Genomic DNA, 25,670 nt, shown 5'->3' on the forward strand with positions numbered 1-25,670 from the left:
ATTTCTGAAATAAGACTGAAATGCAAACTAATTTCGTTTCAAACTAGACCCACTTCTCAAATTTATTTCTATCACATGGTAAGGATGGATGCTTTATTCGTGTTTATCGTTATTCGCGCAAATAACATTTCTGACAATTTCTCAACCACTTTTCTCTTCTTTCCTAACTTTTGAATCAGACCAATTCAACTTTTATAATTCCGTCTGTGCGACGACGCGCTGGATCGGGATAAAAAACCGGAATTCCCAGTTTTAAGAATAAGGAAAAACCAGTGAACTGAGAACTGATCGTGAGCAGGCGGAAAAAGGAGAAAATAAAATTTATGAGAAGGATCAACTCGACGCACTCCTCGCTCTCGTATCTTCAATCTCTCGATAAGATCTGGTCCGGTTACCCACCCCTAACTTATACGTCTTAGGGGTAAAGTTACCATTGTTTTTGCGAATCGTAAACTGTGTGCATTCAATGTAATTCTATGCTTTGAAAAGTTATCGAATCGATGAGACTGATATGGTATAATAAACAAGGGTGGATGATATATACATATAGATATATATTGATCTACGCGGGATCCTTGATGTATCAAATTATTAATTTTACGATTTGACGAGAAAGATATCCTGCGGAGTATTTTTTTTTTTTTTTTTGTTTTTGTTTTCTCTCTCTTCATTTCTCCTCTTGTTTGGTCTGAGATTAGAACCTCGTTGAACCTGATAAATTCGTAACTTCACAACTTTGAAGAAACTTTGTAATTCATGAGCTTTTCGTTTTTATTTTTTTCCCCACCTCCTTACCAATTACTGGAAAGTAATTAGGAAAGCAGCGGGATAATTTAAATTTTTTAATCAGAATATATGAAGCATTCCGCACCGAACCGACCTACGCAGTAACCTCACCATCGACCATTCATTTTATTTCTAAGTATGTTGTCGAGTCGTAAGACAAATCGTCAAAAAAAATCTTTATTTGACTTTTAGTCGAAACTCGGGGTGCCGAAAAATCTTATATACAGTAAAAAACCATTTTTTCGTTAACTTTACACCATATTTAAAAATAAATTAGTCGTAGATCGATTTGGGATGGAATGTGTCGCACGTATTACATTTTCATCGACTTTTACAATTCGCAGTATTAAATTCGAAAATTTGAAAACGGTTTAGAATCGAGCTTGCGCGCGATTTTCTAAAATATTCAGCTATTTTTTAAAACATAAAACTACAAGTACGGTTCCTCGGAATAACGGTTTACTGATGGATGGATATAAGAATGCGCAAATAACTATATAACCACCGTGGATTGACATAACTGTGCAGGTTTTATGAGAGGAAATGAAAACGGATGCAATACAGATTCCAGACTCGTTGTTTACGGCGAAAAAGGAAGGATGTTCAGATTACGAGCTCCGCCGTTGGCCCATTGACCCGAAGCCCCAGATAAGGAAGACGTAAATATCGTGATTACCTATTTCCCACACTCCGTGTCCCCGAGTCATTGTCGTGTGAAAAATCGTTCGATGGGCGCGATATCGCCACGTTTCGAGGGGTAGTGTACAGAAAAAAGTTTAAAAAAAATAAAAATAACACAAAAGTCGATGAGATAAAATCTCGAATAACGCAGAAAGTCCGCAAAGACACAAATTTGTCTCATAGAAAAATAAAAACTGAGAGGACATAAAAATTTATAAATAAATTTATATACCTATTTATTTTTTTTTTTTTAAATGGGCAAGATTAACGAAAGATAAAATATTTAATTTAAATATTAAAACGTTCAACAAAAATTAACAATTATTTCCACGTTGTTTCGGCTCTCCTGAATCCAAATTCAACCACCGAAATTCGATTCTTGGATTATCAATCAATGCTGGACGAGAATAGCCAAAGGTCAAGGGGTGAGGGGGGGTGGAAGATTTCAAGGAAATATTTCACCACGGGGTTGCGGCAATATATCGAGAGATAGGAACTGTTGGCGAGGCCGTCGCATCGCGACGGGGGTTTCCACCCCTCCTCCACTCCACATTGAACGCGTACGGAATAATTCGAGGCCACAAACTACCCGGGTCGCCTCGTTCAAGATGGGTCGACGCAACACGGCGAAACGGGAATGCCTGTTACAGGCCACGGAGGCCCAGTTATATTATCGGGATCGTAATTATTTCTGTTGTCTTCTCCCGTTTTCTCGCTGCTCTGGGGCAGCTGTAAATCGGACGATCTATAATCCCGAGACACCTATGTAACCCCCGTACACCCGGCGTATAAAACCGGGCCAATGGCGGTTGTGGCCTGCAGTGAGTTATACCCTCCATCAGGCGGGGGTCGCTCAAAAACTGCTTCGACCAATCCTCCCCATTCACGCCGCGTAGCTATCCTCGTTTATTTCAACTTCTCCCCCACGAAAGTTGTCTCGAAATTAGGTGGGTTGCTTTTTACTTTTATTATCTAATTTTTTCTACTTCGATTCTAACTTTTTTTCCGTCTTCTTTTCACGTCGGTAGGATCCAGTTTTTCAATTTATCTAGTAATTTAGTTCACTGTTACAAATTATTGTCGCCGTTTTGTAACGTCATATTCTTTTTTCTTCTTTTTCGTTTTATTCTTCTAATTTTCGTTCAACTTTTATTTATTCTTCTTTCTGTTTTATGTTTTTTTGATTTTTGTTTCTTCTCGAGTATGCGAAAATTGAGATTGTAGTTTTTTATGAAGAGAAGATATTTTCTGAACAATTCTTTTTTTTTATTTACACCGTTATTATATATTCAATAGTATAATTAATTTTCTATCAGCAGCTTTCGATCTTCTCATACTTTATAAGTTTTTTTTTTCTACTAATTCAGTGAATTAATGAATTTCAGTTCTTGGCCACAGAAAACAAACAGTAACAGACCCATTTAAACAAAAAAATGAGGTATTTTTTACAAGTTCGAGACACTTATATTCATCCTTGGAACTAAAAAAACTCATCATGCGGTCTGCCTAATTTTTTTTTTTAAGTAAGTTTTTCGTAACTTCATCAAATCTTAGCACGTTCTTAATTCATAATTGTGGGAGTCTAGTTGGGACATTGATTCGTTTTAGTTATGTACTGGAAAATCAGTTATTAGAATAAAATGTTAACTCAATTTCACTAAAACCGTACAAACAGTTTCGACGTAATCGTTTGAAAAGTGCTAAATTCATATCGTTTACTTTAATTCTGGACCACTGTTTGAATTTGAAAGCTAAGACTCGTGTTTTCCATCCGTCAAATATCATTGGCTGTTTAACCTCGATTTTGGTGAAACGTCAAGTAATTTTTGAGGAAAAATTCAACAATGGATTTCCCGTCGAATTGATCGAGCGAGAAAAATGTCTTTCATTAGAATATGTAAAACGTACGAGGCTACAGCGATATTCTCGGACAATGGATACGAAGGGATAAGAAGGAGAGTGAAAAAAGAAGATGTCGAGGATATGCGAGGAGAAGAATGCGTCGTCTCAGCAGGTTCGCAGGATTTGCGAGAGCCAGTTTATCGGTGAACTAGAGAGCTTGGTTAAAAGCGCTTTCGGATAAAGCCCTTTGAAGCACCGAGTAGGTAAAATGCTTTCGGATGAGAGAAAGTTTTCGCATCGGCGACGCCCGCGCCCCTCGGCCTTCTTCTTCTTCCTGCTTTCGGTATGCCTCCAGAAGTGGAGAGAAGATTCCAAATTCACCAGACACAGCTGCAAGCCTACACCTCTACGCTCGTCTTTCTATAACTATATACATTTCTATACACCGGCGTCTATCCCCGAACTCTTGCAGGAGTTGAGCTTTTAATTACTCATGCCTGTCAGCCGTTGCGCCTCCTGCCCCAAATTATCCTGCGAGAATTTTCTTCGTGGATAAAAATTATTCACCCTTTCCTTATTTCTTTCTACTTCGTCTTTCAACTCGATATTGTTTACTTTACTTATTAAATCTGCTTCGTCGACCGGGCGTGCTTAAGGCCTTCAAATATACGTCACGTTCTCAATAGGGGAGGGGGGTGATCCACTTTTTTGAAGTGCATTTATCGGTTTTTTTAATAAAAATTTTCAATTGAAAAAAAAAACAGGGGAGAAAATGCGAGAACAAAGTAGTTAAAAACACGTTGAGAGGGGGGTAAAAAAAAAAAAAACTACGTGACGATGCATGATATGAAAGAGAAGAAGGAGGGGGGGTACAAGTTGGTAGAAAATTGCGTGACGTAATCATTGAATGGCCACCTTATAATGATTTTCTTCGTTACTAAATCTACCCTTTTCAACCCTTTTTCACCAGGCTTCTTGAAAACTGCGAATTCCAACGTGACGGGTGAAACAGTGAAATTCGAAGCAACAATGGGATGTGGAGAAAAATTGCAAGGGAGAGAAGAAGAGAGAGAGTGAAATTGATCCTCTGAAGCTTCACACCGCGTGATCGCAATCAACGAAGCAACGCGTTGAACGCCTCCGGGCTGCACGGAAATCCACAAAAACGAAGCCTTTCCAGGGACAAAGAGAAAGAGAGAAACGGACGAACGAAGAGAGAAACACCCACACACACACATTTCTCAGCTCCGATGGCACGAACCAACGAAAAGCTTCCTCAGCTTGCTCGCCGGATGTTTTGCTCGCGTAGGTATACGTACAAGTATGTATATAGCTAACGGCACTTTCGCTAATCCTGAAAATTGGCACAACATGGCGCGGAGGAAGGGAGGAAGGGAGGGGGAAAGGAGATGAGCGAGTGGTGCAATACCGTATTGTATTCTCGGAGAGACACCACGAGGAATCAAGCTGACACACAACGTGTCCGACACGTGACGGTGTGACGTATCGCGATCGGTACACTCGACGTCAGGTTGGAAAGGAGGACGTTTAGTTCTTGGATAGCCAATTTCTTTCCTATGGTTATTATACTGGTCGGTGAATTCATTTGAAAAGCAATTCTAGGTGGAAATGGTTCCCTGTAGGACTTCTCGGATAAATTGTATACGGGGCATTCCACGTCAAGTTAGCAATTTTCAGACCACGATACATTCGATTTTATTCTTCTTCTAGGATTTTTTTATGCTGTGTGAGGTTAGTGTCCATGATTTATTTCGAATTTTTTGGAGTTCTTTTTTCAAAGTTATTCCAAGCCTAAATTTTATGGAAACTCAAAATTTACGAATTTTTGATCTTTGATAATTTTTAATAGAAGAGTCTTGAATTCAACTTTTTGTAAATTTTCAAAAATGAGATTCTTGATGAAATTTTGAATTTTTTCTTTCAACTTTAGTTACGACAGACTAAACGTTGCGCAGAAATTTCTGAAACATTTTCTTTATTCAAAAAGTTGGATTCAAGACGCGTCCAAACACCACCTTGCTGTTATTGATACGACCTTTCAACTTACACGAATGCCCCATATGAAGGTGTATGTAGAAAAACTAATCTCTGTTGTCCACAAGGACGACATGTCGAACCTAGACTGTTTACATTTGTATTACGCTCTTACGTGCACATCAGAACGACGTGTGTGTACAAACGAATAACTCATTGTTATTAACCGTCTGAGTTCATCGAAGATTTCACAGAAGAAAGAAGGTAACAAAAGTGACGCAAATACAATTTCGAATTAACAATTTATCCCTTATAATTTCCTGCCAACCGAGGACCCGATGGAGTCACTTTTCAAAGTCCGTTCACTCGAGATAGACTTTTCGAACGACGTTCGATTCTCCGGAGTATAAGTAACAAGTGAAAAGGGTGAAAACAAGCCAAGACCGCTTGATCAAGCTCAGAGGAAACACTCGGCTGAACAAAATAAGCAGAAGAACGTAAAGAGAAAGTCGCGACTCACCCTCGGGTAAAAAGCGAGGAGGACAACGTCGTCGTCGATAACGGATGTTGACGGAGCTTACAAACCCAATGACACTTGACAACACCTTTCAGGCTGCTCCAGAGTCTAGAGTCTCGAGTGCCGAGTATCGAGTCTAGACTCCAGCCATCGAGTGGGCCATTCCACACCGTCGTCGCTACAAAGGCGTCAATACCATTTCCGGTTCTTGCTTGTGCCCCTTGTGTGTTCGTGTGCGAAGGTAAATTGTCCGCGTATTGCAAACTGTGTCGTGTCCTACACTCCCTCAGGTTAACAACACTTGTGTGGTGAGAACCATCGCTTATACAACGAGTGGGAACAATTAGTGCGCGTCTGTTCTGTACAGTTTGGTGTTGTGATACGTGACGAGAAGTGTGACGTTACTGTAGCCTCGTGCTAAAATTTTTTTGGTCGTTCCGGTCATACGATCTTAGTTTGTCTACGATGTTTCACATGACGTCGAAGAGCAGTTCTGGTGAGTTTTTTATATCGTTGAATCGAATTTTATGTTAGTTTTTATTGCGATTATTCCATCCACGTTGTTACGGTGCTCTTGTGTTCTGTCTAATTCGCGTTCGGGCAAGTTTTAGGGATTGTCTATATGGGATTTTTCAATTCGACACTGTGGGTGAAAGGATCGATACTTCTTTTTAATTTGATATTACGAGATAGTCTTGGGTTAAGGATTCAGCAAATTGGAGTCTGAATTTGATCAATACTTAATAATGAATGTGCAATAGGGTGGCGCAAAACAACCGACTATTTTTTTTTCTTTGAGTCTCGTGTGACAAAATGTTAGTTTTTGATGTTTTAAGAGCTCACTCCAAAGGACAGAGAAACTATATCTTTATGAAATTAATCAGATAGTTGGTATCGGTTCTTGACTTTGCAAACATCTGTGTAGAAATTATGTTGACAATTATATTATATATTGAATTCAGTTGAACAGTGATAGAAGTATTAAGAAAATAAAGTCGGTAAATTTCACAGAAGTTGTAACAATTTTTATATGGTTTTAAAATGGAAAATGGAAGGGATTCTTCGCCTTGACATTTAACGTTTAATACAAATTATTGCGGAAAAATGTCGTGCGAGCTTTTAACCTTTCAACGTCCGATTTATTCACGATGAGAATTAAACGATTGAAAATTGGCCGTCGGTTTGTTTCAATAAACTGATATAAATTGATCGCGGAGAATAATGAACAACGGAAACCATTCAGCGGGCCAGATTTGGACGAAGAAAAAAAATCCTTCGAGATAAAAATGGCCCCGGAGAACACAACAAAGCGAAATAATTACCCTGAAAGTCTATTGCGAAGGGCTCAACTCACTCGGAAGGTAACGTAAGTACAGAACAGCTCGGGTTTGTAAACTAAATTCGAAAAATTCGCCGCAGTTTAACCCGTGGAAAGTCAAAAACCTCGGGTTTTCCTCTCTTCAAGTACTTAGGCACTCGAGCCTCCCTAATTTCTTCCAGTCTACCTCACTCCGGCCTATTTATTGCGTCAAGTACACCGAGAAAAATTTCGTTAGTTACGGTAACGTAAGAGAATTTTTATAAAAATTGGTTATTTTTACAAGATATAGGTTTAAATATTGCTGGAATCGGGCATAATATTCAGCAATACCTTATTTTCGAGGGTGCAAAAGAAGATTTTTTGTTTTGATGAAGAATAGAAATAAATGAAAATGAAAAAAACAAATGAAAATTAATCTCTGCGCGTGAAACACGATCCGTACGTTGGAAAGAAAAGCAATGAACGGCACAACTCCTGGAGGACATTAACGGGCCGGAGAATGACAGGAACTTGACCCCCGTCAAACCCACCCCCGCTTTCCCTTAAACGATTATCATAATAATAGGAGCTGATAGGTTCCTTCTGGTCTCGAGTCGGGCGTATAAGATACTGTCTGAGAAGCAGTAACGGATCGCAAAGATTATCACTGCTGATAAGGACGGCGATGCCGATGAATGCGCGGGGGGGAAACATCAGCGGACCCGATCACGAAGATTGAAGATAATTCTTATTTTACGATATTGATGGATTTACTCGAGCTTTGTATGAATGAATAAAATAACTCGCGGGGGAAAAGTTTAGAAAGATTAGGAAATCGCAGGGTCAAGATGTCGGATTTTTGAAAACAAAAAACAAAATTTGAAGTCTAAAAAAGATGTACAAAAGCCAAGGTATGGAAAGCCTTAAATTTCTTAAAATTCTATATTTCCGTTTTCTAAACTTGGACATTTTTACAGTTTAAAATTCTTCAACTTTACCATCTAATTTTTTTATACCTGATCTCCCATCCAGCTTTTTGTATCCTTTTCAAGGATCACTCAAGTCGATAACGCGAAGAAGGAGAGTGACTTTTTGTCCGATTAATTTATCGAAATCGTTTCCCCGTTGTGTAGAAAATTTTCCTATTCACACAGCGTTCTGTAAGAATAGTAGAAGAAAAATAAAAAACTATCTATAAAGACAAGCCAAAGTTTTCCTAACCGAAGAAGTTGAATTTTCCTTTTTTACTATCGATTTTCTTAAAATATATTCAGCTCGATTTTTATCCGGGGATTCTGAGTAAGGAGATTGATGCAGTAAATAAATCTAAACGGGGAAAAAAAATAGATTCGTTGGAGAAGCCGTAAATAAAATCCGTGTGGGTGATTTTTCAGAATCCCTTCGATTCCAGAATTTTTCCACGCATGGATAATTGAAATTTTCAAGAATCATATCGGCTCTGAAATTCCTTACGAGTAACATTCGAACTATTTTTTCCTTTTCATTTTCAATTTAATTATTCTTATTTCTATTAGAAATCTACCCTCAAGAACAAACAATAATTTGTACATTGAGAAAAAGAACAAGAGCGATCGTTTATTAAAAAACTGCTATTTTTTGCCTACAAGATTCCCAAAAAAAAATTTCACGCAACTCATTTTTACGCCCTTTATAAACCCTCGGGACGTTTAATTCAATTTCTAGTTCACGGCACGATATAATTCAGTGTAATTTAATTCATTGAGTCTAGCTTTCGAGGTCTCTCGCCTTGCTTATGATAAATAATAAAAAAAAAAAACAAAAACAAAAAAGCACACAGAACAGAAACAAAGTAACAAAAATTTGACGAACACTCGTTACAGTCTAGACTGCAGATTTGCAGACGAAAATAGGTTTTTCTCATTACACGTCGCTGTGCAAGACGACATCACGCACGTCGTGTGTTACTGTTTCGCTAAATCGCCCCGATTTACTCGACAGTTTTTATCCCTCATTTCTTTCCTAGTATCATATAAATCGGGTATTTTCGTCGGTGATAATGGCTAGACACCCGCTTAACGATCGGTGATCATCGCCACGTTTCACGGTCCCGGTGATTTCATCGGTCAACCCCTAATTCTCGAAGCTCTACTCTACTTCGACCCCCTGGCTATATAAATCTGTCGCTTACAATTAGCAGAACTGCAGGTATGGGGGCGCGGGGGGAGAGTCGAGCCTAATGAGGTGATTCATTCACGCCTTCGCCCCTCAGGAATCCCAATATATCAAGGGCCATTTCAGATCTAGGTGTTTATCTTATTGCGAAAGTCCACTTACTCTTTACTCGGCTTGTCCATTTCAGCTCTATCCTTTCATCGCTCCTCGGTACATCTGAAAATTAACCAATTAAATATCGTTATTGCTTAGCGTTGGTTGATTCATTGATAAAAGATAGGCTTGAAAAGTCGTCCTTTCAACTAATTCCCCCAAAACATTTGAAGTAGGTGGATTTTGAAAATTTTTCAAAGTAAAAAGATGCTACGATTAGAATCTAAAACATTGTCGATGGAAGAAATTGAATGTTTTTTTATAATAGATTAGAAAAATATTTAAAATAATCTCTGAACACGAATTAGCTTAGCGAATGAATAAAAATGTTCTAATTTTTTAAACACAGGACTTTAAGTGCAGTAAAGAATAAAAATTTTGATCGCAGTTACTTTATTCGAATTTCTCGTATACCTTGGAAGATACTTTATTTCTTATTTTTTATGCTCCAGCTTTCGCGATAGTGAGAAACGGAGAATGAAATATAAAGAATGAAGAATCGAACGCGATCGACACTTGAGTGAATAATTTTGAATAAATTTAATCAAAACAACGAGACCGATTTATTACCTGAATAAAATCTAAACGCTTTGACTGATTTTCGAAAACTTTTTTTTCTCTCTGGGTCTGAATTTCACCCCAAACATTTTTCGGAATTCTCGTAAAGTCCCTTAGTCTTGGAAACGGGCGCCTTGACGCCATTTTTCATGCGAAATAAATGCCTTTTTCGACATTTTTGGCACTGTATTTAACTTCGCTGATGTTCTACAATATTTAAACAATCAAATTTTGGATGAGAAAATAGAGAGACCTTTTTATGCGATTCTTAAACGACACCTAGATATTTCTTTTAGATTTTTACAACTCATTGTTGAAACAAAATATTACTTTTGGTGTGAATTTCAAACCGTTATGCGATTCTACCGGAATGAAATTAAGTCAAAACATTCTAAAAAATTAATTTTTTTCAGTCTTCCAGCAACGTTTTCAAAACTCGATTTTCTACAGCGTATATCTCAGCAGCGAATAAAGATTTTTCAAAATTTCAAACGTGACCTGAAAGATTCAATCTTCTACTTACAAACAAAATAAAGTTTTCGAAAATCGGTCAACGCCTTCGTATTCTATTCACGTCTTTTCTTTTTTATTTATTCATTATTTTTTTTCACCCATCCTGTATATATCTGTCTTGTATAAGATTTTACCAAATTTTTACATACCGCTAACAATAAGAGTGAAAGCTCAATTATTATCGAGACGTTTTGCAATTACGATTCAAGATTAAAATTACATCACTCGTCTCTCTGTCTCTGCTTTGATGATAATAATAATAACAACAATAATAAGTCTCTGAATTTACATACATTATACGTGTATATACATAATACATATCATATATGGGTACATTAACCAACTGTACTTGGGCGGGTAGCAGCAAACACTTGAAACAAATGTACATACATACATACATACATACATAGCCACCCTGCAGCCACCCGTCGTACATACTCTCCCCGTATTTGAACAAACTTTGAGTCGGGGATAATTATTTATTTTCGGTTCACCCCCACGGGCAGGCCAGTGCAAATATATACATAGAGGCGTGTATAACACACGTATATTTAATATCTCCTATCCGGCTCGTAGGACCGGGAGAACAGATTGAATAAAATTATTAGTACCTACATTGGATATTGATAAGACGATTCTTGTTATAATCCGGTGATGGTTAAATATTTTTTTACGCTGGGAAATAGGGAGGATAAAAACGGAGAAGGGAAAATAACTCGGTGAAAGCGTTTTTGCTTTTTCATTGTTTTTCACGCGCGTCTTTCTCACATTCATTTTCCTGCCAGGAAAATTCATCTCTGTTTAAACCCACGCATCTCTTTGAGAGTATAATTTGTTTGTTCGAAAGATGGATGAAAATTGAGAGAAAATATCTTCAATCGATGGTATGTTGAAATATTAATTATTATCTTGCGCACAGAGTGAAATTTTAATGTAATATTAGGATGGCTATCGAAAATACCGCTGGAAAATGGCTATTCACTCATAGATCAAGTGACCAAATATTTCGAATGATTACAAATTTATTTCAAACGGTTTCAGGCGATTTATAAATCATTCGAAGGTCTTTCAAACTGGTTTTAAGGGGTTTCAAACGCTTATAAGCAGTTTTGAACAAATTCACAAAGGTTTAAACGATTACTAAGCGGTTTCGACTTATTCCAAGCAGTTTCCAAATAATTACATGGGATTTCAAACAACCTCTAAGCTTTTGTACGGATTTCAAGCTCTTTTAAACTGATTTCAAATGATTTCAAACTAATTCAAAGTAGATTTAAACGGTTTCAACGTCTGTTTTCAATCAATTTCAAGCGGTTTAAAAATGAGTTCAAACAAATTCAAGAGATTTCATGCAATTTTTGCAGAGATTGCCATCAAAAGTAGTTCGCAACTTTACCGAGTTGATATAGCACCTTGATTAAACGTATTAATAGGTATAATTAATTGCGGAATTAATAATTACTTCAAACAACGATAAAAGGTTTATTTACGACAATATGAAGAAACCAAAATACAGTTAAAGCTGTCTTGGTTACAATAATTGGCAATCATCGGCTTTTTTTAGTCTTCGTGGACCGGGTTTCCATTTTGTCGAGATTCTGGAGTTCGGCAAAGGGTCCCGGGTCTAGTTTTTTCTTTGTTTCAGGAAAACCTAAAATAATGTATAAAAATTTCTTACCAATTTTCTCTATCTTTTCCAAGCACATATTTCTCCAAAAATAGATTTACAATTTATCGTCGAATCGGCATGACAGACATTATATACTTTACTTGTTTCGATGATTATAACAAAACTGACGACACGGATTCGGAAAGTTTGACGAACGTTATTTTTTCCATAAAAGAAAAAAAAGAGCCGCCACGGAAAAGGAAAGTAGGCTTTTAATCAGTTCACAACTTCCCTCCGTATTAAAAATGAAATATATAACCAACGTAAAAAAACTTTCTCAATTTACTTCCTTTCTCGATTGAAAAAAAAAAACAAAACTCATCTACACACCCATATTCAGCGTGTGTATACTTTACACGCTGAACGCAGCTTCGTTATCTACTCAAATCGAGAAAGATTTTTATTTTTAACAACCGGAAACGAACGAAACGCCGCGTTCATCCCGTCGAATATTTTAATAATATTCATATATTTGCATAATGAAAATTTTTTTCCTTCCGTTACTTTTTCTTCTTCAATTAATTATTCAATCTTTGTGTTTTGATTTCTATTTTTTTTGTTTTTTTTTTCCTTTTTTCTCGGACACTTTTTTCCACGCACAAGTCAATTCCCTTAATGGATTGCGAATTCTCTCTGATCCCAATGCGGCGGCAAGCTTCGCCCGACTGCGTGGAATAACGTGCATAATTTACACCCACGCAAGCTTAAACGCAACTCGTGTGTCGTCCGCATACAACTTTTGCGCAATTCACGCAACGTTAGGCAGACAGAGAATTTCGGTTCCCCATTTGATTATGAATTGGTAGCTAAATTTCCTTCGATTTCCAAGTCGTCGAGCAGTTCACGTTCTTATATTTAATACCTAAACCTAAATTTTTTCTTCATTATCTATTCATTTTATTTCAGTCAATTATAAATTGAAATTTTGATGCATCTAAATGAAAATTTTTACCATTACGACAAAATACGTGTAAAAGGAGAACTTAGAAAACAAACTATTTGTTTTTAAACATAAAATTCTTTCAATTTCTATCGTAAGATTCTTTAATCACGTCCAAAGACATTTTGGTTTTCAAATATCTTTGAGAAAAATTGCAACGATACAAAAATCGTGGACGAAATCCAAGAGGTCGAGGGTCCAATTGGCGGGGAATCACCCCTATATACATCTGGTTAGATACCTTTTACGAGAATTTTCAGTTTCCTGTCGACGTCCTCGTATTCGCGTGTGTACATAGCTTCGGGCGTCTTGCTGAAAACCGAGGGGTTGAACGGGGTGGAATGATCAGGAATAGATGCTGTAGACACGAGGCACTAATGAGGACGAAGATGACGCTATTATGGGCATGCATGTATGCACTGGGAAAATGGCGTCAACTAACGATAATTGCGAGGAAGACTGCGCGCGGTAATTCGCATACAAACTGCGAACTACGTTCCTGCGTGATCTACAAGCACAAAGCTTCTTCGTTTGATTCGATTTTTCATCCAAGCTTGCCAGACAAGATGGCGACGTTTGAAGTATCACAAGCAAAAGTGGTGGAATGTTTGGTGTGAAATACGGTTAATAATTGTTTGTATTATGTTTGATAATTTGAGAGAATATTGCCAATTTTATTCTCAATTTTTGGAAATAATTGCATTTTTTGAAGATCGGTGTCACGGAACTTCAGCAAGTCAACGTTTTTGTGTACTATAAAGAATTGAGGGTTCAAAACTGTTTTTTATAAAAATTTTATCTGTTTTCTTTTTGGTTTCACTGTTTCTCGATTTATTCGAGCATTATTTCGACGCTCAGATTGGCCAATTACTTGAAAATACATTTTAAATATCTACCGCGAAAAATTTTCTTGCGAACGTGTACAAGGTAAGGTGGAAAAAAAATCAATCAAAAATAACAAGCTGAAAAAACAGTTTTTTCACGATACTTTTCATAGCCATCAAAATAAAAAAGTCTTTCGGTCTGTCCGACAAATTTTCGCGATGATCTCGGAAATGGTTGGATGAAAAAATTTGAAACTCATAGAATTTTACAATCAAATGATGGGCGTCAAAAATTAGCGTGACTTGATTAATCTGAACTTCCGGTTTTACCTGATATAAATCAATTTTTAACATTTTATCGACAAAAAGATCCTTTTTACTTCCTATTACTTTTTCTAAATAAATAATTATGATTTTCGCAGTGTATTTGTTTACTCGTTTTTCAAATTAAATTTTTTTTTTCAATTTTTCTAACTTTGCGTTCAAAGCTTTTTCATTTGAATTTTTAAAAACTGTTCTTTCGGCTTCTTTTTTTTATACCGATTTTGCGTGTTTTTTCATACATCGGTAGAGATTATTTGAAGAAAAACAAAGAAACCAAATCTTACGTAACGTTTAACCGTGAAAATTTTTTTATACCGTCAACTTTCAGCGACTCGAATTGAATGTACAAAAGTAACGAATATATTGCGAGTGAATACGTTACGTATTCACTAATGTATACCCGAAGAATATCTAGGTCGGACAAAATCAGGGGTTCAGACGAATAACGACTTTCGGTTGATGGCGGTTCGTCGATTACTAAATCCGAGGGAACACTGCTGTCCTGGTTATGCGAGGGGTTATTTTCCTCGGAATCCTCGCTGATCGTTATTCCTTCGAGAATTTTCTCAACTGTTATCAAGCTCGGTTGGTCTACTACCACGTATATCCTGCGGATAAATATCATATAAGACATCGTCGACAGACATTGCAAAAGAATACGCAAAAATAATTCACATAATGTGTATGAGGGATTCCACACCAAACCGATTTCACGTATAAAACTAAACATCAACGATTTTTTTTATTATTAACTACGATTTAGAAGGTACGAAGAGATCGTTTTTCTTATTAATTTTCAAAATTTTTTAACCATGGCTTTCATTTTTACCACACCCAAAAACACAAAACTTCAATCTTCGATGGAACAACCCTGATCGATTGGCTCTAAATTTTTCTCACGATATATATTTGTGAAAAAACTAAAATTTTGCTGGCAAAGCAAGCGATTGAAAACAACGAAAATTCGAAATGATTATAAATTTGAAAAATACGTATCAAAGTCGAAAAACTTTAAAACTGAGTAAAAAATCATCTTGTATTACCCTCCACTCCGTACTTAAAAATAAATAAAACCGCACATGGTGAGGGTCAGACGTAGGTCAGTTTAGGGTCGAATTTCTCACGTATAATGTCTACGTTCTTTATTTTTTGCTAGAAAAAGGTTTTCCCTCGTCTCGTTTGCCGAATTAAAAATCCTCCCGAAGTATCAGATTTTCATTCCATATTATCCACTCTTTCCCCATTTAAATACCGTGTAAAAAAAAAAGGTGTTTCCAACATTTTTTTTTCTTTTAATGTTATCCATATTGCCAGAACCTCCCCCCCACCCCCCACCCCCACCACACACACACACCTAAGTCTTCAGTTAAAAATCCATTACTCGAAGGGAACTTTTTCTCACGGTAAAAACTAACGCTTAAACCTTGTTCCAGGGAGAAGAAAATTCTATACCTACATACACAGTATAGATTGGCTTAATTTGAAAGAGTCTAATATATATATATATATATATATATATATATATATATATATATATATATATATATGTGGATAAATTTGCTGCCTTATACGTAACTAGGTAATAAAACTTGGGATTATCCCTAACAAGATTATCTTCGAGGGATAAGTAAACGCCCTTTTTATTACCCAGCTCAGGAAGTAATCACTCGGTGAAGTAACCCGCCGATCTGCCTATCTGCCCACCCACTAACGCTGATTAGTTTTCACTGGTCGTCACTGAGCCGATCGCGTAATATCGAAGAACTGAAGGGATTAGTTCGAAGGGGGGGGGGAGATAGGCTGTGGAATCCAGTTTACCTCGGGACGAGCATCGAGTTGAGGGCGCTCTTCAGCTGAAGATAATCTTTTACGATTAGAAACCCCGTCCGAGTTGCTCGCCAGTAAATTCTGTGGGGTAGATCGTTGCAGATATTTTTAACCTGGGAACACGATATCCGGGATACCGATAATCGAATTTTCTGTTCCTTAGCTAATACAAACGAAAAGAAACAATTTTTTTTCAACTCACGTCGGCGAAAAACTCCCGCGGATCTGGTTGCAATTTATTTCTCATTCGCAGGACCATTTCGACTGTATCAAAGCTCGGATTCGCGACGATCGTCACGCCGATTTTCAACACTGGATGTCGCAGCATCCTAAATATTTTGCAGCGATGAAAGAATCCGATTTAAGATGCGAATTTTTGACGTCCCGGTAGGTTAAATTTATCGACTGAATTGACGGTTTTTTGTTGTTTTTGTTTGAAAAAAATACGTGTGGCAAAAAAAAAAAAAAAGATCGAGGGTGAAAATAAGGGGAGAGGGATCGAAGATTATGAGCGTAATAAACAACCGACTTCAGACACTCGGCTATGCATGAATGTATGTATGTATGTATGTATGTATGCTAATGCCAGACTCAAAGTATGTTAAGTTCATGCCTTTAGTATTCGGATCCGTATAATAATCTTCGAAAGGAGGGAATAAGAAGGAACTATCAGCATGAATAAAAAAGGTCCGCCGCTTCTTTGCGTTGGTATCGACATCACGATCAGCAGCGAATATAGTATCTATCATATAATATGATAATATTGATTTCGAAAGACTTTAGAGTTGGGCGTTTTCATAAGAATTACCAGAAATAATCGATTTTTGATTAAGTCTGAAAATTTTTTTAGGATTAATCGAGTGTAATCGAATATTTTTCAAGCTCGATTATTTTTTCTAGCGATCGGTTTTTTTTTTTTTTTTTACTCTCATGAACGACGCAATACAATATCAATTTATTATTATCATTGTGAGTACATATTTGATATAATAAGTAAAATGTAAATAAATATTTTAACCTGAAATTGAGAAATATTTTGAATGATACTTTAAATGATACAAAAACCTTTTCCGCTATTAAGACTATATACTATGAAATAATCGATCGATCGTTTAATTTTTACCGGTTCAACAAAGTCACGTACGATTATTTTTTTGAACTCGATTAATCGATGGATCGATTATTGTTAGCTTAGTCACCATCGCGACAGTTTATACACTAAATCTTAGTTAACCTTAGTTATGAATAATCATAACCAGTTCAAAACTCAATCTCTGGGAATTTGTGAACTTCAAAATTTCGCAGTAAAGCTTCTTGGCAATTCTATAACAAATAATAAACAAACAAAGAGGAAATAACGTCAGGATTGCTGTATATATATATTTACCGGGGCTTATTTGTTTTCCCATCAATTGTGGCTGTTATATTAGTCCTGAGAGAGGGAGGGAGAGAACCGTGCAGCTCTCTTATTTCCTCATTAATTCCAATCGGTATTTAATTATCCCAAATCCCCGTCACAAGGTGACACGCCCTCTATTTGCACAGTAGTCAGTACCTCGTGTGATTCTGTTGACCCTTGTCCATTTTGCGCGGGTCACAGCTGTGCGAAATGTAATCGGATGTCAATCAGGTGTTTATGGAAATTATCAAATCGAGGAAATATCATGGGACTTGACGTTGCGGTGAAAAAACCAGCGAAAATCAGAGAGTTCAATATTTAATGTGAAAATAAATTAGGGAGGGAAATTGGAGGACAAAATTTAGCAAAAGCTGAATGTCATACGATTTGGTTATTTTTTATTTACATTTTTTCAACCATAATGTATTCTTAATTTTGAATAGTTTTTTGCTTTCCGTTTCCGCTGAGAAAATTTTATTTCCAACCCGATTTTCCGAGCGTCTCTTACGCGTGAAAAAAGGACCAGAAATAAGGACACAAAGACCTTATTTTGAATTCGAGGTTCATACATTCGTCGCGGTGAGAGGCCACCTCGTTCTTCGATTTCACCGTGTGTCGTGGGAAAATTGTGCGGGGCAGGCAGACGGATAAGGGATGAGCCAAAAACCCTTTGAGTCGCCTTGAGCTCAACCCAACCGAGGTTATTATGCATCGTGAGCTTTTCCGACCCCGAATAATCCCTCCAAGTTTTGAAAGTCGAGCTGAGACGGTAGCCGGATACTCAACCCTGTGTCGTCGGTTTCATATTACAAAAAATGTGCGGAAAGTGGGGATGGAAACTCGCCCCTATCGAGATTAGATGTCGACGCTGATTTCTTTGACTTTCGTGAATACATTTCCCGAGTTTTTCATCCGAAGGGTAAGAAAAGTATTCAAATCGTTTTATCTTCCTGTACTAAGACAAATTTCATTCGGTATAGTTACCAGAAAATTTTAGTGAAATATGTATAGTCGTAATAGTTTCAATATCGGTGGAATCACAAGAGAATCTGGTATAAGCTAGTATTTAGTGTAATTATTTTAATCGCCAATATGTACTACATTTTCTGGTTACAGTAACGAATAATTTCTTTCGTAGATTTATTATCATAGCCTTCATTGCGAAAATCCTTTTCAGGCTAAATTAGATCATTTGTCGATTCTAAGACTCTATTTCCGGTCGCCAGTACCAGATCTCTCAATATCATACACAAATCATTCGTTTTTTTTTTTTTAAAAGAAGATAACGAAGAAGAAATAAATGTCGATAATTGATATTTGAAAATGAAACAAGTAATTGGAATTTGAGAGAAAAAAATATACTCACGAAGTCAATTCTTGAACATTCTTAAGCAACTGAATTCAGTATTTCATACTCATTAGAATGGGGCATATTCTTTATTTATTTTTTGATAAAAACTTTCCACATCTCTCAGAAAAATTGGAGCAAAATCACGAGACGTTATGCCTCGACAACACAGGACCGGGACCTTATCGTACGATCCTCGACTCCTTTCGCGCTCTCTTTCCCAATCATAAACTCGATATAATAAAAGGGAAGGGCACAAAAATAGTTGGAGATCGGGGAAGGCGATTAGACCTACACGTAAGGTACAGCAGCAGAGAGCTTGGCCTCGTTAAATTATGCTTGGTCTGCCGCTTCCGCCGGCTAAATCATTCGGGTCGATTATCTTGACAGCTGTTATTGTATATACGTCTTGCAAGTGAAGATGAGATGAGATGAGATGAAACTGGCGCTCGTTCTTCTTGGGGGCTCAGACAACGCGCGTTGGGATTTCAGTTTTGGTTCGCTAGTTGCAATTACGCTATTTGCTCCGCTCCATGTACTCGCGAAAGTTTCTCCGCCACCGCAATGATAGTCGAGCCAAGTGAATTTCGCAGAAATTTTACTACGCAATCTATCGTTCTCTCGCAGAGAACCTCGGTGCACAAGCACCGGTTATACAGGCGAAAATCACTTCCGTTATTTGTTCCTTACTGCCGGAACTTACTGATTTACTGACTTACTGACGGACGGACTTACTCGACAAAACTTTGAAACGGAGTCTCGAGATGCTGGAAGATAATTTAATTTTCGGTTACCGCTTTACTCAATGGGGCTTTAAAGCCATGCCTGCTTGATGAATATCCGACCTTCAATCTTTTCGATTTCTTTGCTAGGATTTGTGATCAAAAAGACGTTACCGTCATCTGTATCTAAATTTTACCGAGTAAAATGTCACTTTTTTGAAGTGAAAACTAAGTTACAGGAGTGAGATTTTACTCAAGACAATTTGGATTGCTCTATAATGCTCTGAAAAAAAATCCAAATTTGATAAACAGCAGTGAGATTTTGATAAAGTCTCAGTTCTGTCAACGTGGTTAGGTTTTCGCTTCACAAAATTTAAAGGGAATCAATCCAGTCTAAACGGTTCGTTTTGGCATGATTTCGTAGCTCTGAAGATGTTCTACTTTTTTGTGTATTCATTTAAAAAAAGTACATTCCAATGCGAACTGTTTCAGTTTTTTACTTTGAAAATCCTCCGTTACAATACAGCCAATTGCGAATATTATTCGGAGTAGAAATCGGTGAAATTTATTTTTTAACATCGTTTCTACTTCACCTCTTGAGTCTGTAAAATCGAATTGAAGTAAACGCACCAAAGGTGAGGCAAGGCGATATTCTGTTACACCGGTCCATTGTTACATACGTCTAATACCTATCCTCAGTTTACATCCGTCTGTAACTAATGCCGGATTAGAAGGGGGTAGCCTCGTGGAAAATCCCTCGACTATAATGCAGCCGGTACGTCTTGGAGATCCAGGCTAAAGTGTGCTTAAAATTTCAACTTTGGATGTCTACCCGCGCAAAGCTGCATCGGGGTTATCCGATCGGAAAATACCTTCTTGAATCCATCGACTGCGTACACATACAACGTACACTTGTCCAGTGCAAAAGTCTTCATAGATATTACATACACACGTGTAGGAAAATAGTCGACAAAACGTACAGGATTTTTATAAAACATTTCGTTTAATAATTCTTCATCGAAGATGAATTTTCCCGCTTTTCAGTAGATATACAGTGCCGGTTCTGGTTACAGATTTCATTACCGACACGTCGCACGAACGTTCTAGAAAAAGGTTTGTGTCTCGACGGGTAAGTGTCGGTAAGGGAATCTGTAACCAAAACCGGCCCCGTGTATCTATTTGTATCGTATTTCTTGTGTGAAAACTGAACTGAATCCTTGTCTCCTCATCTTTCTGAGATTGTTTATGCGATTTACGATTGTCCGGAATATGTAAGCCATAATATAAAATCCGAAAATTGGTATACAAAAACAATGAAGGTTTGTGAGAAATGATGCTTTAAATTATCATATACGCACGTATTTATTTCGAGAAAAGTGCGGTTCCTATATCCGAGACTCGGCACATAATTTTTCCGAAAGCGTTGTCAGAAGAAAACCAAAAGCAAACTAAGAGGCGTATTTTATTCGAGATTGGATGAATGTTACGCTGTCGGTTGGTTGACACCATCTTTTCGTACGGATGTAGCGCGGAGCTTGTGCTGTGATAAAAGCTCGGACATATACCTGCTGCATAATACAGGAGCGATGTAAAGCGTGTACCTAACCTATTCCTGGGCCCGTTGCTATCAAGGTTTCATCCCTCAAGGACCACGGCTGCGCTCCATATTTGTATAATGGAAATGTTTGACCCTCTGAAATCTCCCTCGAACTCGCAACCAATCTGTGTCTCTACGTCTCTACGTCTCTATATTCTCGAGTACCGTGGAAACAGAGATATATACCGAGACACGGCAAAGGGACGTTGGAGAGCTTAACTATGTCAGTCGAGCATTCGGCCGAACTAGCTCTGAATAGCACTGCTGATTGTCCTTTGAAATGCAGATATGCATTATGCACGTTTCGCCTGAGCTCCACCTGACTCGAGGAGATCTAAACTTGAGATTGACGAAAATGGCCAACCCTGCAGACAGGGTTGCAGCTCACACCTATTTCGCCGCGAAACTGTGTTTCAGAGAGAGAGAGAGAGAGAGAGAGAGAGAAGTAAATAAGTAATACAAACTACAGGGAAATTTTTTATTATAATGGTGGTGCAAGTATTTTGCAGACTTTCAAAGAGTGAACAAGACAAGATGGCTTAGGAAACTTCGGGAGTCAAGACTCAATAGTTTTTCCTTTCCTTTTTTTCATTGGTTGAGCACTAAGGATTTCTCAAATTGTCATATATGAAAACTAAGAGGATTTTCATGAAAATTAAGAGGAAAAGAAATGCAAATTGTACACGGTGCTCTACGTATATCAACTTTTTATGTCACATCACTTTGACGTGGTTTGAAATCTGGTGAATTTGTTCGATTTCATTCCACGATGACTTATTGCGTTGAGGATATGAATTTCTACAACTCCACTATGACAGTTTTTTTTATCCAGTGGGTGGCAGCAGTTAGTCAGTTTTTTAAGGTTTCACTGATATTGATTTGGATTAAAAAATACCGCTATTCAATCTACGACTGAGGAAAAAACATTTGTACAGTCAATATGTGAAAAACAGATGTCCCAACCAAATAAGAACACCACTGTAGAGTGAAATTGAAAAAATTTACTAGATTTTTAAGCATTGTAAAGTGATTTCAAATTATCAGAAATCGTCCACTATTCTCTCGTTCATTATTATTATTATATCTTCTTGGGAATCAAAGCAGCTTATGGATGTATAAATTTCATAAAGTCAAAATGTCAAACTACCTTGTGTAATCAAATAAAACAAGAAGGTATAAAATATCGACTAATTCACCTCCTTAACGGGTGACAAAACACTTTAGGATTTATAAAAACTTGATTTTTGGATTTTTTTTTACTTGAACAAGATTTTAGGCTCACAACAATATCCAATTGGTCTTATCGTGAAAAGAAAATTTTAAAAACCTGAATTCTCGATTTCGGAGTGCGAGCTGAGTTCTCGTAAAACTATAAACGTTAGATGACAGATTACTTCAAAATCGTTACATGGATCGATTTGAAATTTTGACAGTAGCTTCAGAATTACATTCTCTGTGGAAATAAACTTTTTTCTTTATCAACAACAATTTACTGCTCATTTTTCGGCGAAAGCTGATTCATTTTTTCGAAAGTACGCAATTTCTAGGAAAATTGATAAAGAAGAAGATCAAAAAAAAAAAAAAAAAAACCTTCCGTACTTAAAAATAATTGAAATATTGAAAACTCTATATGTGTGTACATAATCTTTATAAAACTTATTAATACTAATAAGATACAGCCATATAAAATGGCGAGTAATGAATTCGGATGTACATAGCGTTTAAAAAAATGTGCTCACCGTGAGGCGTCGCCGATTAATCGGGATGCCTCGTAAAAGAGAAAATCGATGGAATGAAATTTGAAAAATATGAAAACAGGATTTCCAAACAGCTGTGCTTTACGGCGGTTATTTAACTTTGACGGTTCGCTTCGAGGCAGCCCCCACGGCTTACACGTACAAAAACATAATAAAGAAAAACTTATTCGTCGAGGGTTGCTGGCGTTGGTGTAAATTTCTTGGGATCCGTGAAGAGTGTAACAAGGAGAGGCCTGGATCTTCGATTTAGTAATAAATTGAACAAAAGTTATGACTCGAGGCTGTGGCGTGAATGTGCGTGTAAATATGTACATTACATACTTCGACGGGTCCCGGTATTTACTTTAAAATTTCGAACATAACTCCAATTATTAACTTTTTCCAATCCCGTCACCCTCGGGCGAATCTCAACTGAATAAATACCTATCCACGTGTATATATATATATATATGTATATGTGCACCGTAGGTACATACGTACATACACACACACTCACAATGTACAATAACCTCGCCCCCAATGACGATCCTGAATTGAATTGCCATTGTGAATATTCATCCCTCGAAATTTCATCCCCTTTCATCCCGCAAACTCTATCCACCGATGAATTGATTTCACGGGCGCGGAAAATTCAGATCTTCGAAGAAGCGACGAAGGAAAAGTGAAGTAAATTTAACTCAAACTTGAAAACCACAATTTTCGAATAAATATAAACCCGGATTCGTATAATGAAAAAAAAAAAATTACATTTCTGTCCCACGAAAATTGGATAGACGATATAATTTCGGTTTAATAAACCAAATTTTTAATAATAAAAACTGTATTATTACAACCTAACCTATATTATACAAAAAAAAAAAAATCCTAATTTACTTTTCATATTTTCTTACCAATAATTTTCAACTTTAGTTTCACTTAGAAATCCACACGTTATAAACGGTGTATTTGAATATTTTTTTCAAATCAATTTACCGCATTCACGTTGGAATATAACACGAAAAACTTGATTCTTGAAAACAAATGGGGTTAAAAAAATTTGTAAAGATAGAAACTGTCTGACCTTCAAAAAAGGCAGGAAATTAAGCCACACCTTGAAATTCGTTTCGGAAATACCTAAGCATAAACGGATATGTATTTTGTAAATCGTTATACCGCATGATATACGTGATAAAAAAAATTGGTTCATACAACAAGCAAGTCATGCGAAGAGACATATCCTGAGGACAATGGTCGCGATCCTTGGGGAGGAAGAAGGTTCCCGTGGGACGTTGAAAGCGCGCGTTTTCCATAAACAAATCAGATCCAAGACGCGGAAGGAGAAGAAGAGGGAGAAGACGGGGACAAACTGAAAATTGTCTCACGTATCGCGAGTTATAACTGAAGTAAGTCGTGAAGTCGAGTTTTCTTTTGATTTGAGAAAAAACCATTATATTTAAAAGGGTTGTTTTTTGCCTATACAGCTCAAAATTCGTTTCTAATTCGCCTACTTCACCCTTACTTCGAGCTTATTTAGTCCAAACTTGCTCTCTCACTTTTCCTTCGTCTGTTTAAAGAACAGATTTTAAACCGTCGAGAAAGAGAGAAACATAAAGTAAGAGTGAGAGAGATTTAGCCGAGGGTGAGAACAAATATTTCTTCCCGAGAGATGAGTAAACTAGGTAAGAGGGGCGGAAAACAAACAGGTTCATCTGCCCATATACAGCCTGATGTATACCTCCTGTATGTATACGTATGCTATGAATAGAACAAGAGCGGATGATGGAACACAAACACGGGATAGCCTGTATGCCACAATTGATTCAAGAGTCACGTCTTGCGCCCTTTGGAGGCGTCGTCGAAATAGAACGGACAGAAAATAGAAATAAATTGCCGCAGGGGATGGGCGAGGGGGAGGAAAAAAGAGAACGCGAAAAGCTTATCCACATTGGTTCGAATTACTCAATCATCCCCTACGTCCACCGTCACTCTGCCGGACTTGTTTAACCGTGCCCGACACCACAAACACCCACAAGCACTCAGCTCCGCCTACAACTTTTTCTTTCCCTTCTTTTTTTCTTCGAGGTTCCTCTTGTTTCAGCTTTTTCTCGCTTTTCCGATCCTTCTTATTTTATACTATACTATACCGCTTATAAAACTCACTTCGATTAATTTGAACTTGGGGGTAGTTGAAATTTTTAGAAAATACAGTCAATTTCAACACCATGTAATTGTTTTTCATAAAAAAAAAAAAACCAAATGTTGGGAAGGATGGGGTAAAGTGGGAACCTTAAAATTCTTGGTGTTTCAAAAAATTTGGGGTCAAAGTGGGCTCCCTGAAACCTTCTAAATAACAAGGGATAAAATATAAAAACCAGCTGAATTTTTTATTGAATGTGAATTATTCGGAAATCATAATTACCCTAAACCTTTTACAATGATTTTAGGTATTATTTTCTTAAGGGGCCGACTTTGCTTCACCCTCCCCTAAATACAAGTTAAAAATTTCATTGTGTTTACCCAAAAAAAAATTTCACATCTTCCCAATTATTTGCTGCCTGAGGTTTTACAATTACTGGTTGTGGAAGTAACAAAATTCCGTTAATTAGATGGCTAATTGAAGTTGGTGGGAGGGATGTTCGTCTCACTTTTAAGGAATCCGAAGCCCGCCGCTATCCCGATCCGTCGCATCCCTTGTCCCTAGAAAGTTCGGTGGAAGGGGAGGGAATTTCTCTGATCTCTGGGTCCTGTTCCCTGTTTGCGCGGAGAATACACGCTGTGCCTGACC

The 25,670-nt window shown here is 37.2% G+C and overlaps 1 protein-coding gene across 2 annotated transcripts in view; it reads right to left on the reverse strand.

Annotated features, from left to right (window-relative positions):
- LOC124405131 overlaps window positions 1-25,670 on the reverse strand; it is an 89,909-nt gene that overhangs the window by 24,373 nt on the left and 39,866 nt on the right. Inside the window, exon 2 of one of the 2 annotated variants that reach the window (XM_046879783.1) lies at window positions 9,438-9,491. The exons of the other annotated variant lie outside the window; for it this stretch is intronic. The gene's annotated coding sequence lies outside the window, so the exon portion shown is untranslated. The remainder of the gene's footprint in view (window positions 1-9,437; window positions 9,492-25,670) is intronic. 2 annotated transcript variants of the gene reach the window in all.

The sequence above is a fragment of the Diprion similis genome, chromosome 4 (assembly GCF_021155765.1).
Source record: "Diprion similis isolate iyDipSimi1 chromosome 4, iyDipSimi1.1, whole genome shotgun sequence".
NCBI lineage: Eukaryota > Metazoa > Arthropoda > Insecta > Hymenoptera > Diprionidae > Diprion > Diprion similis.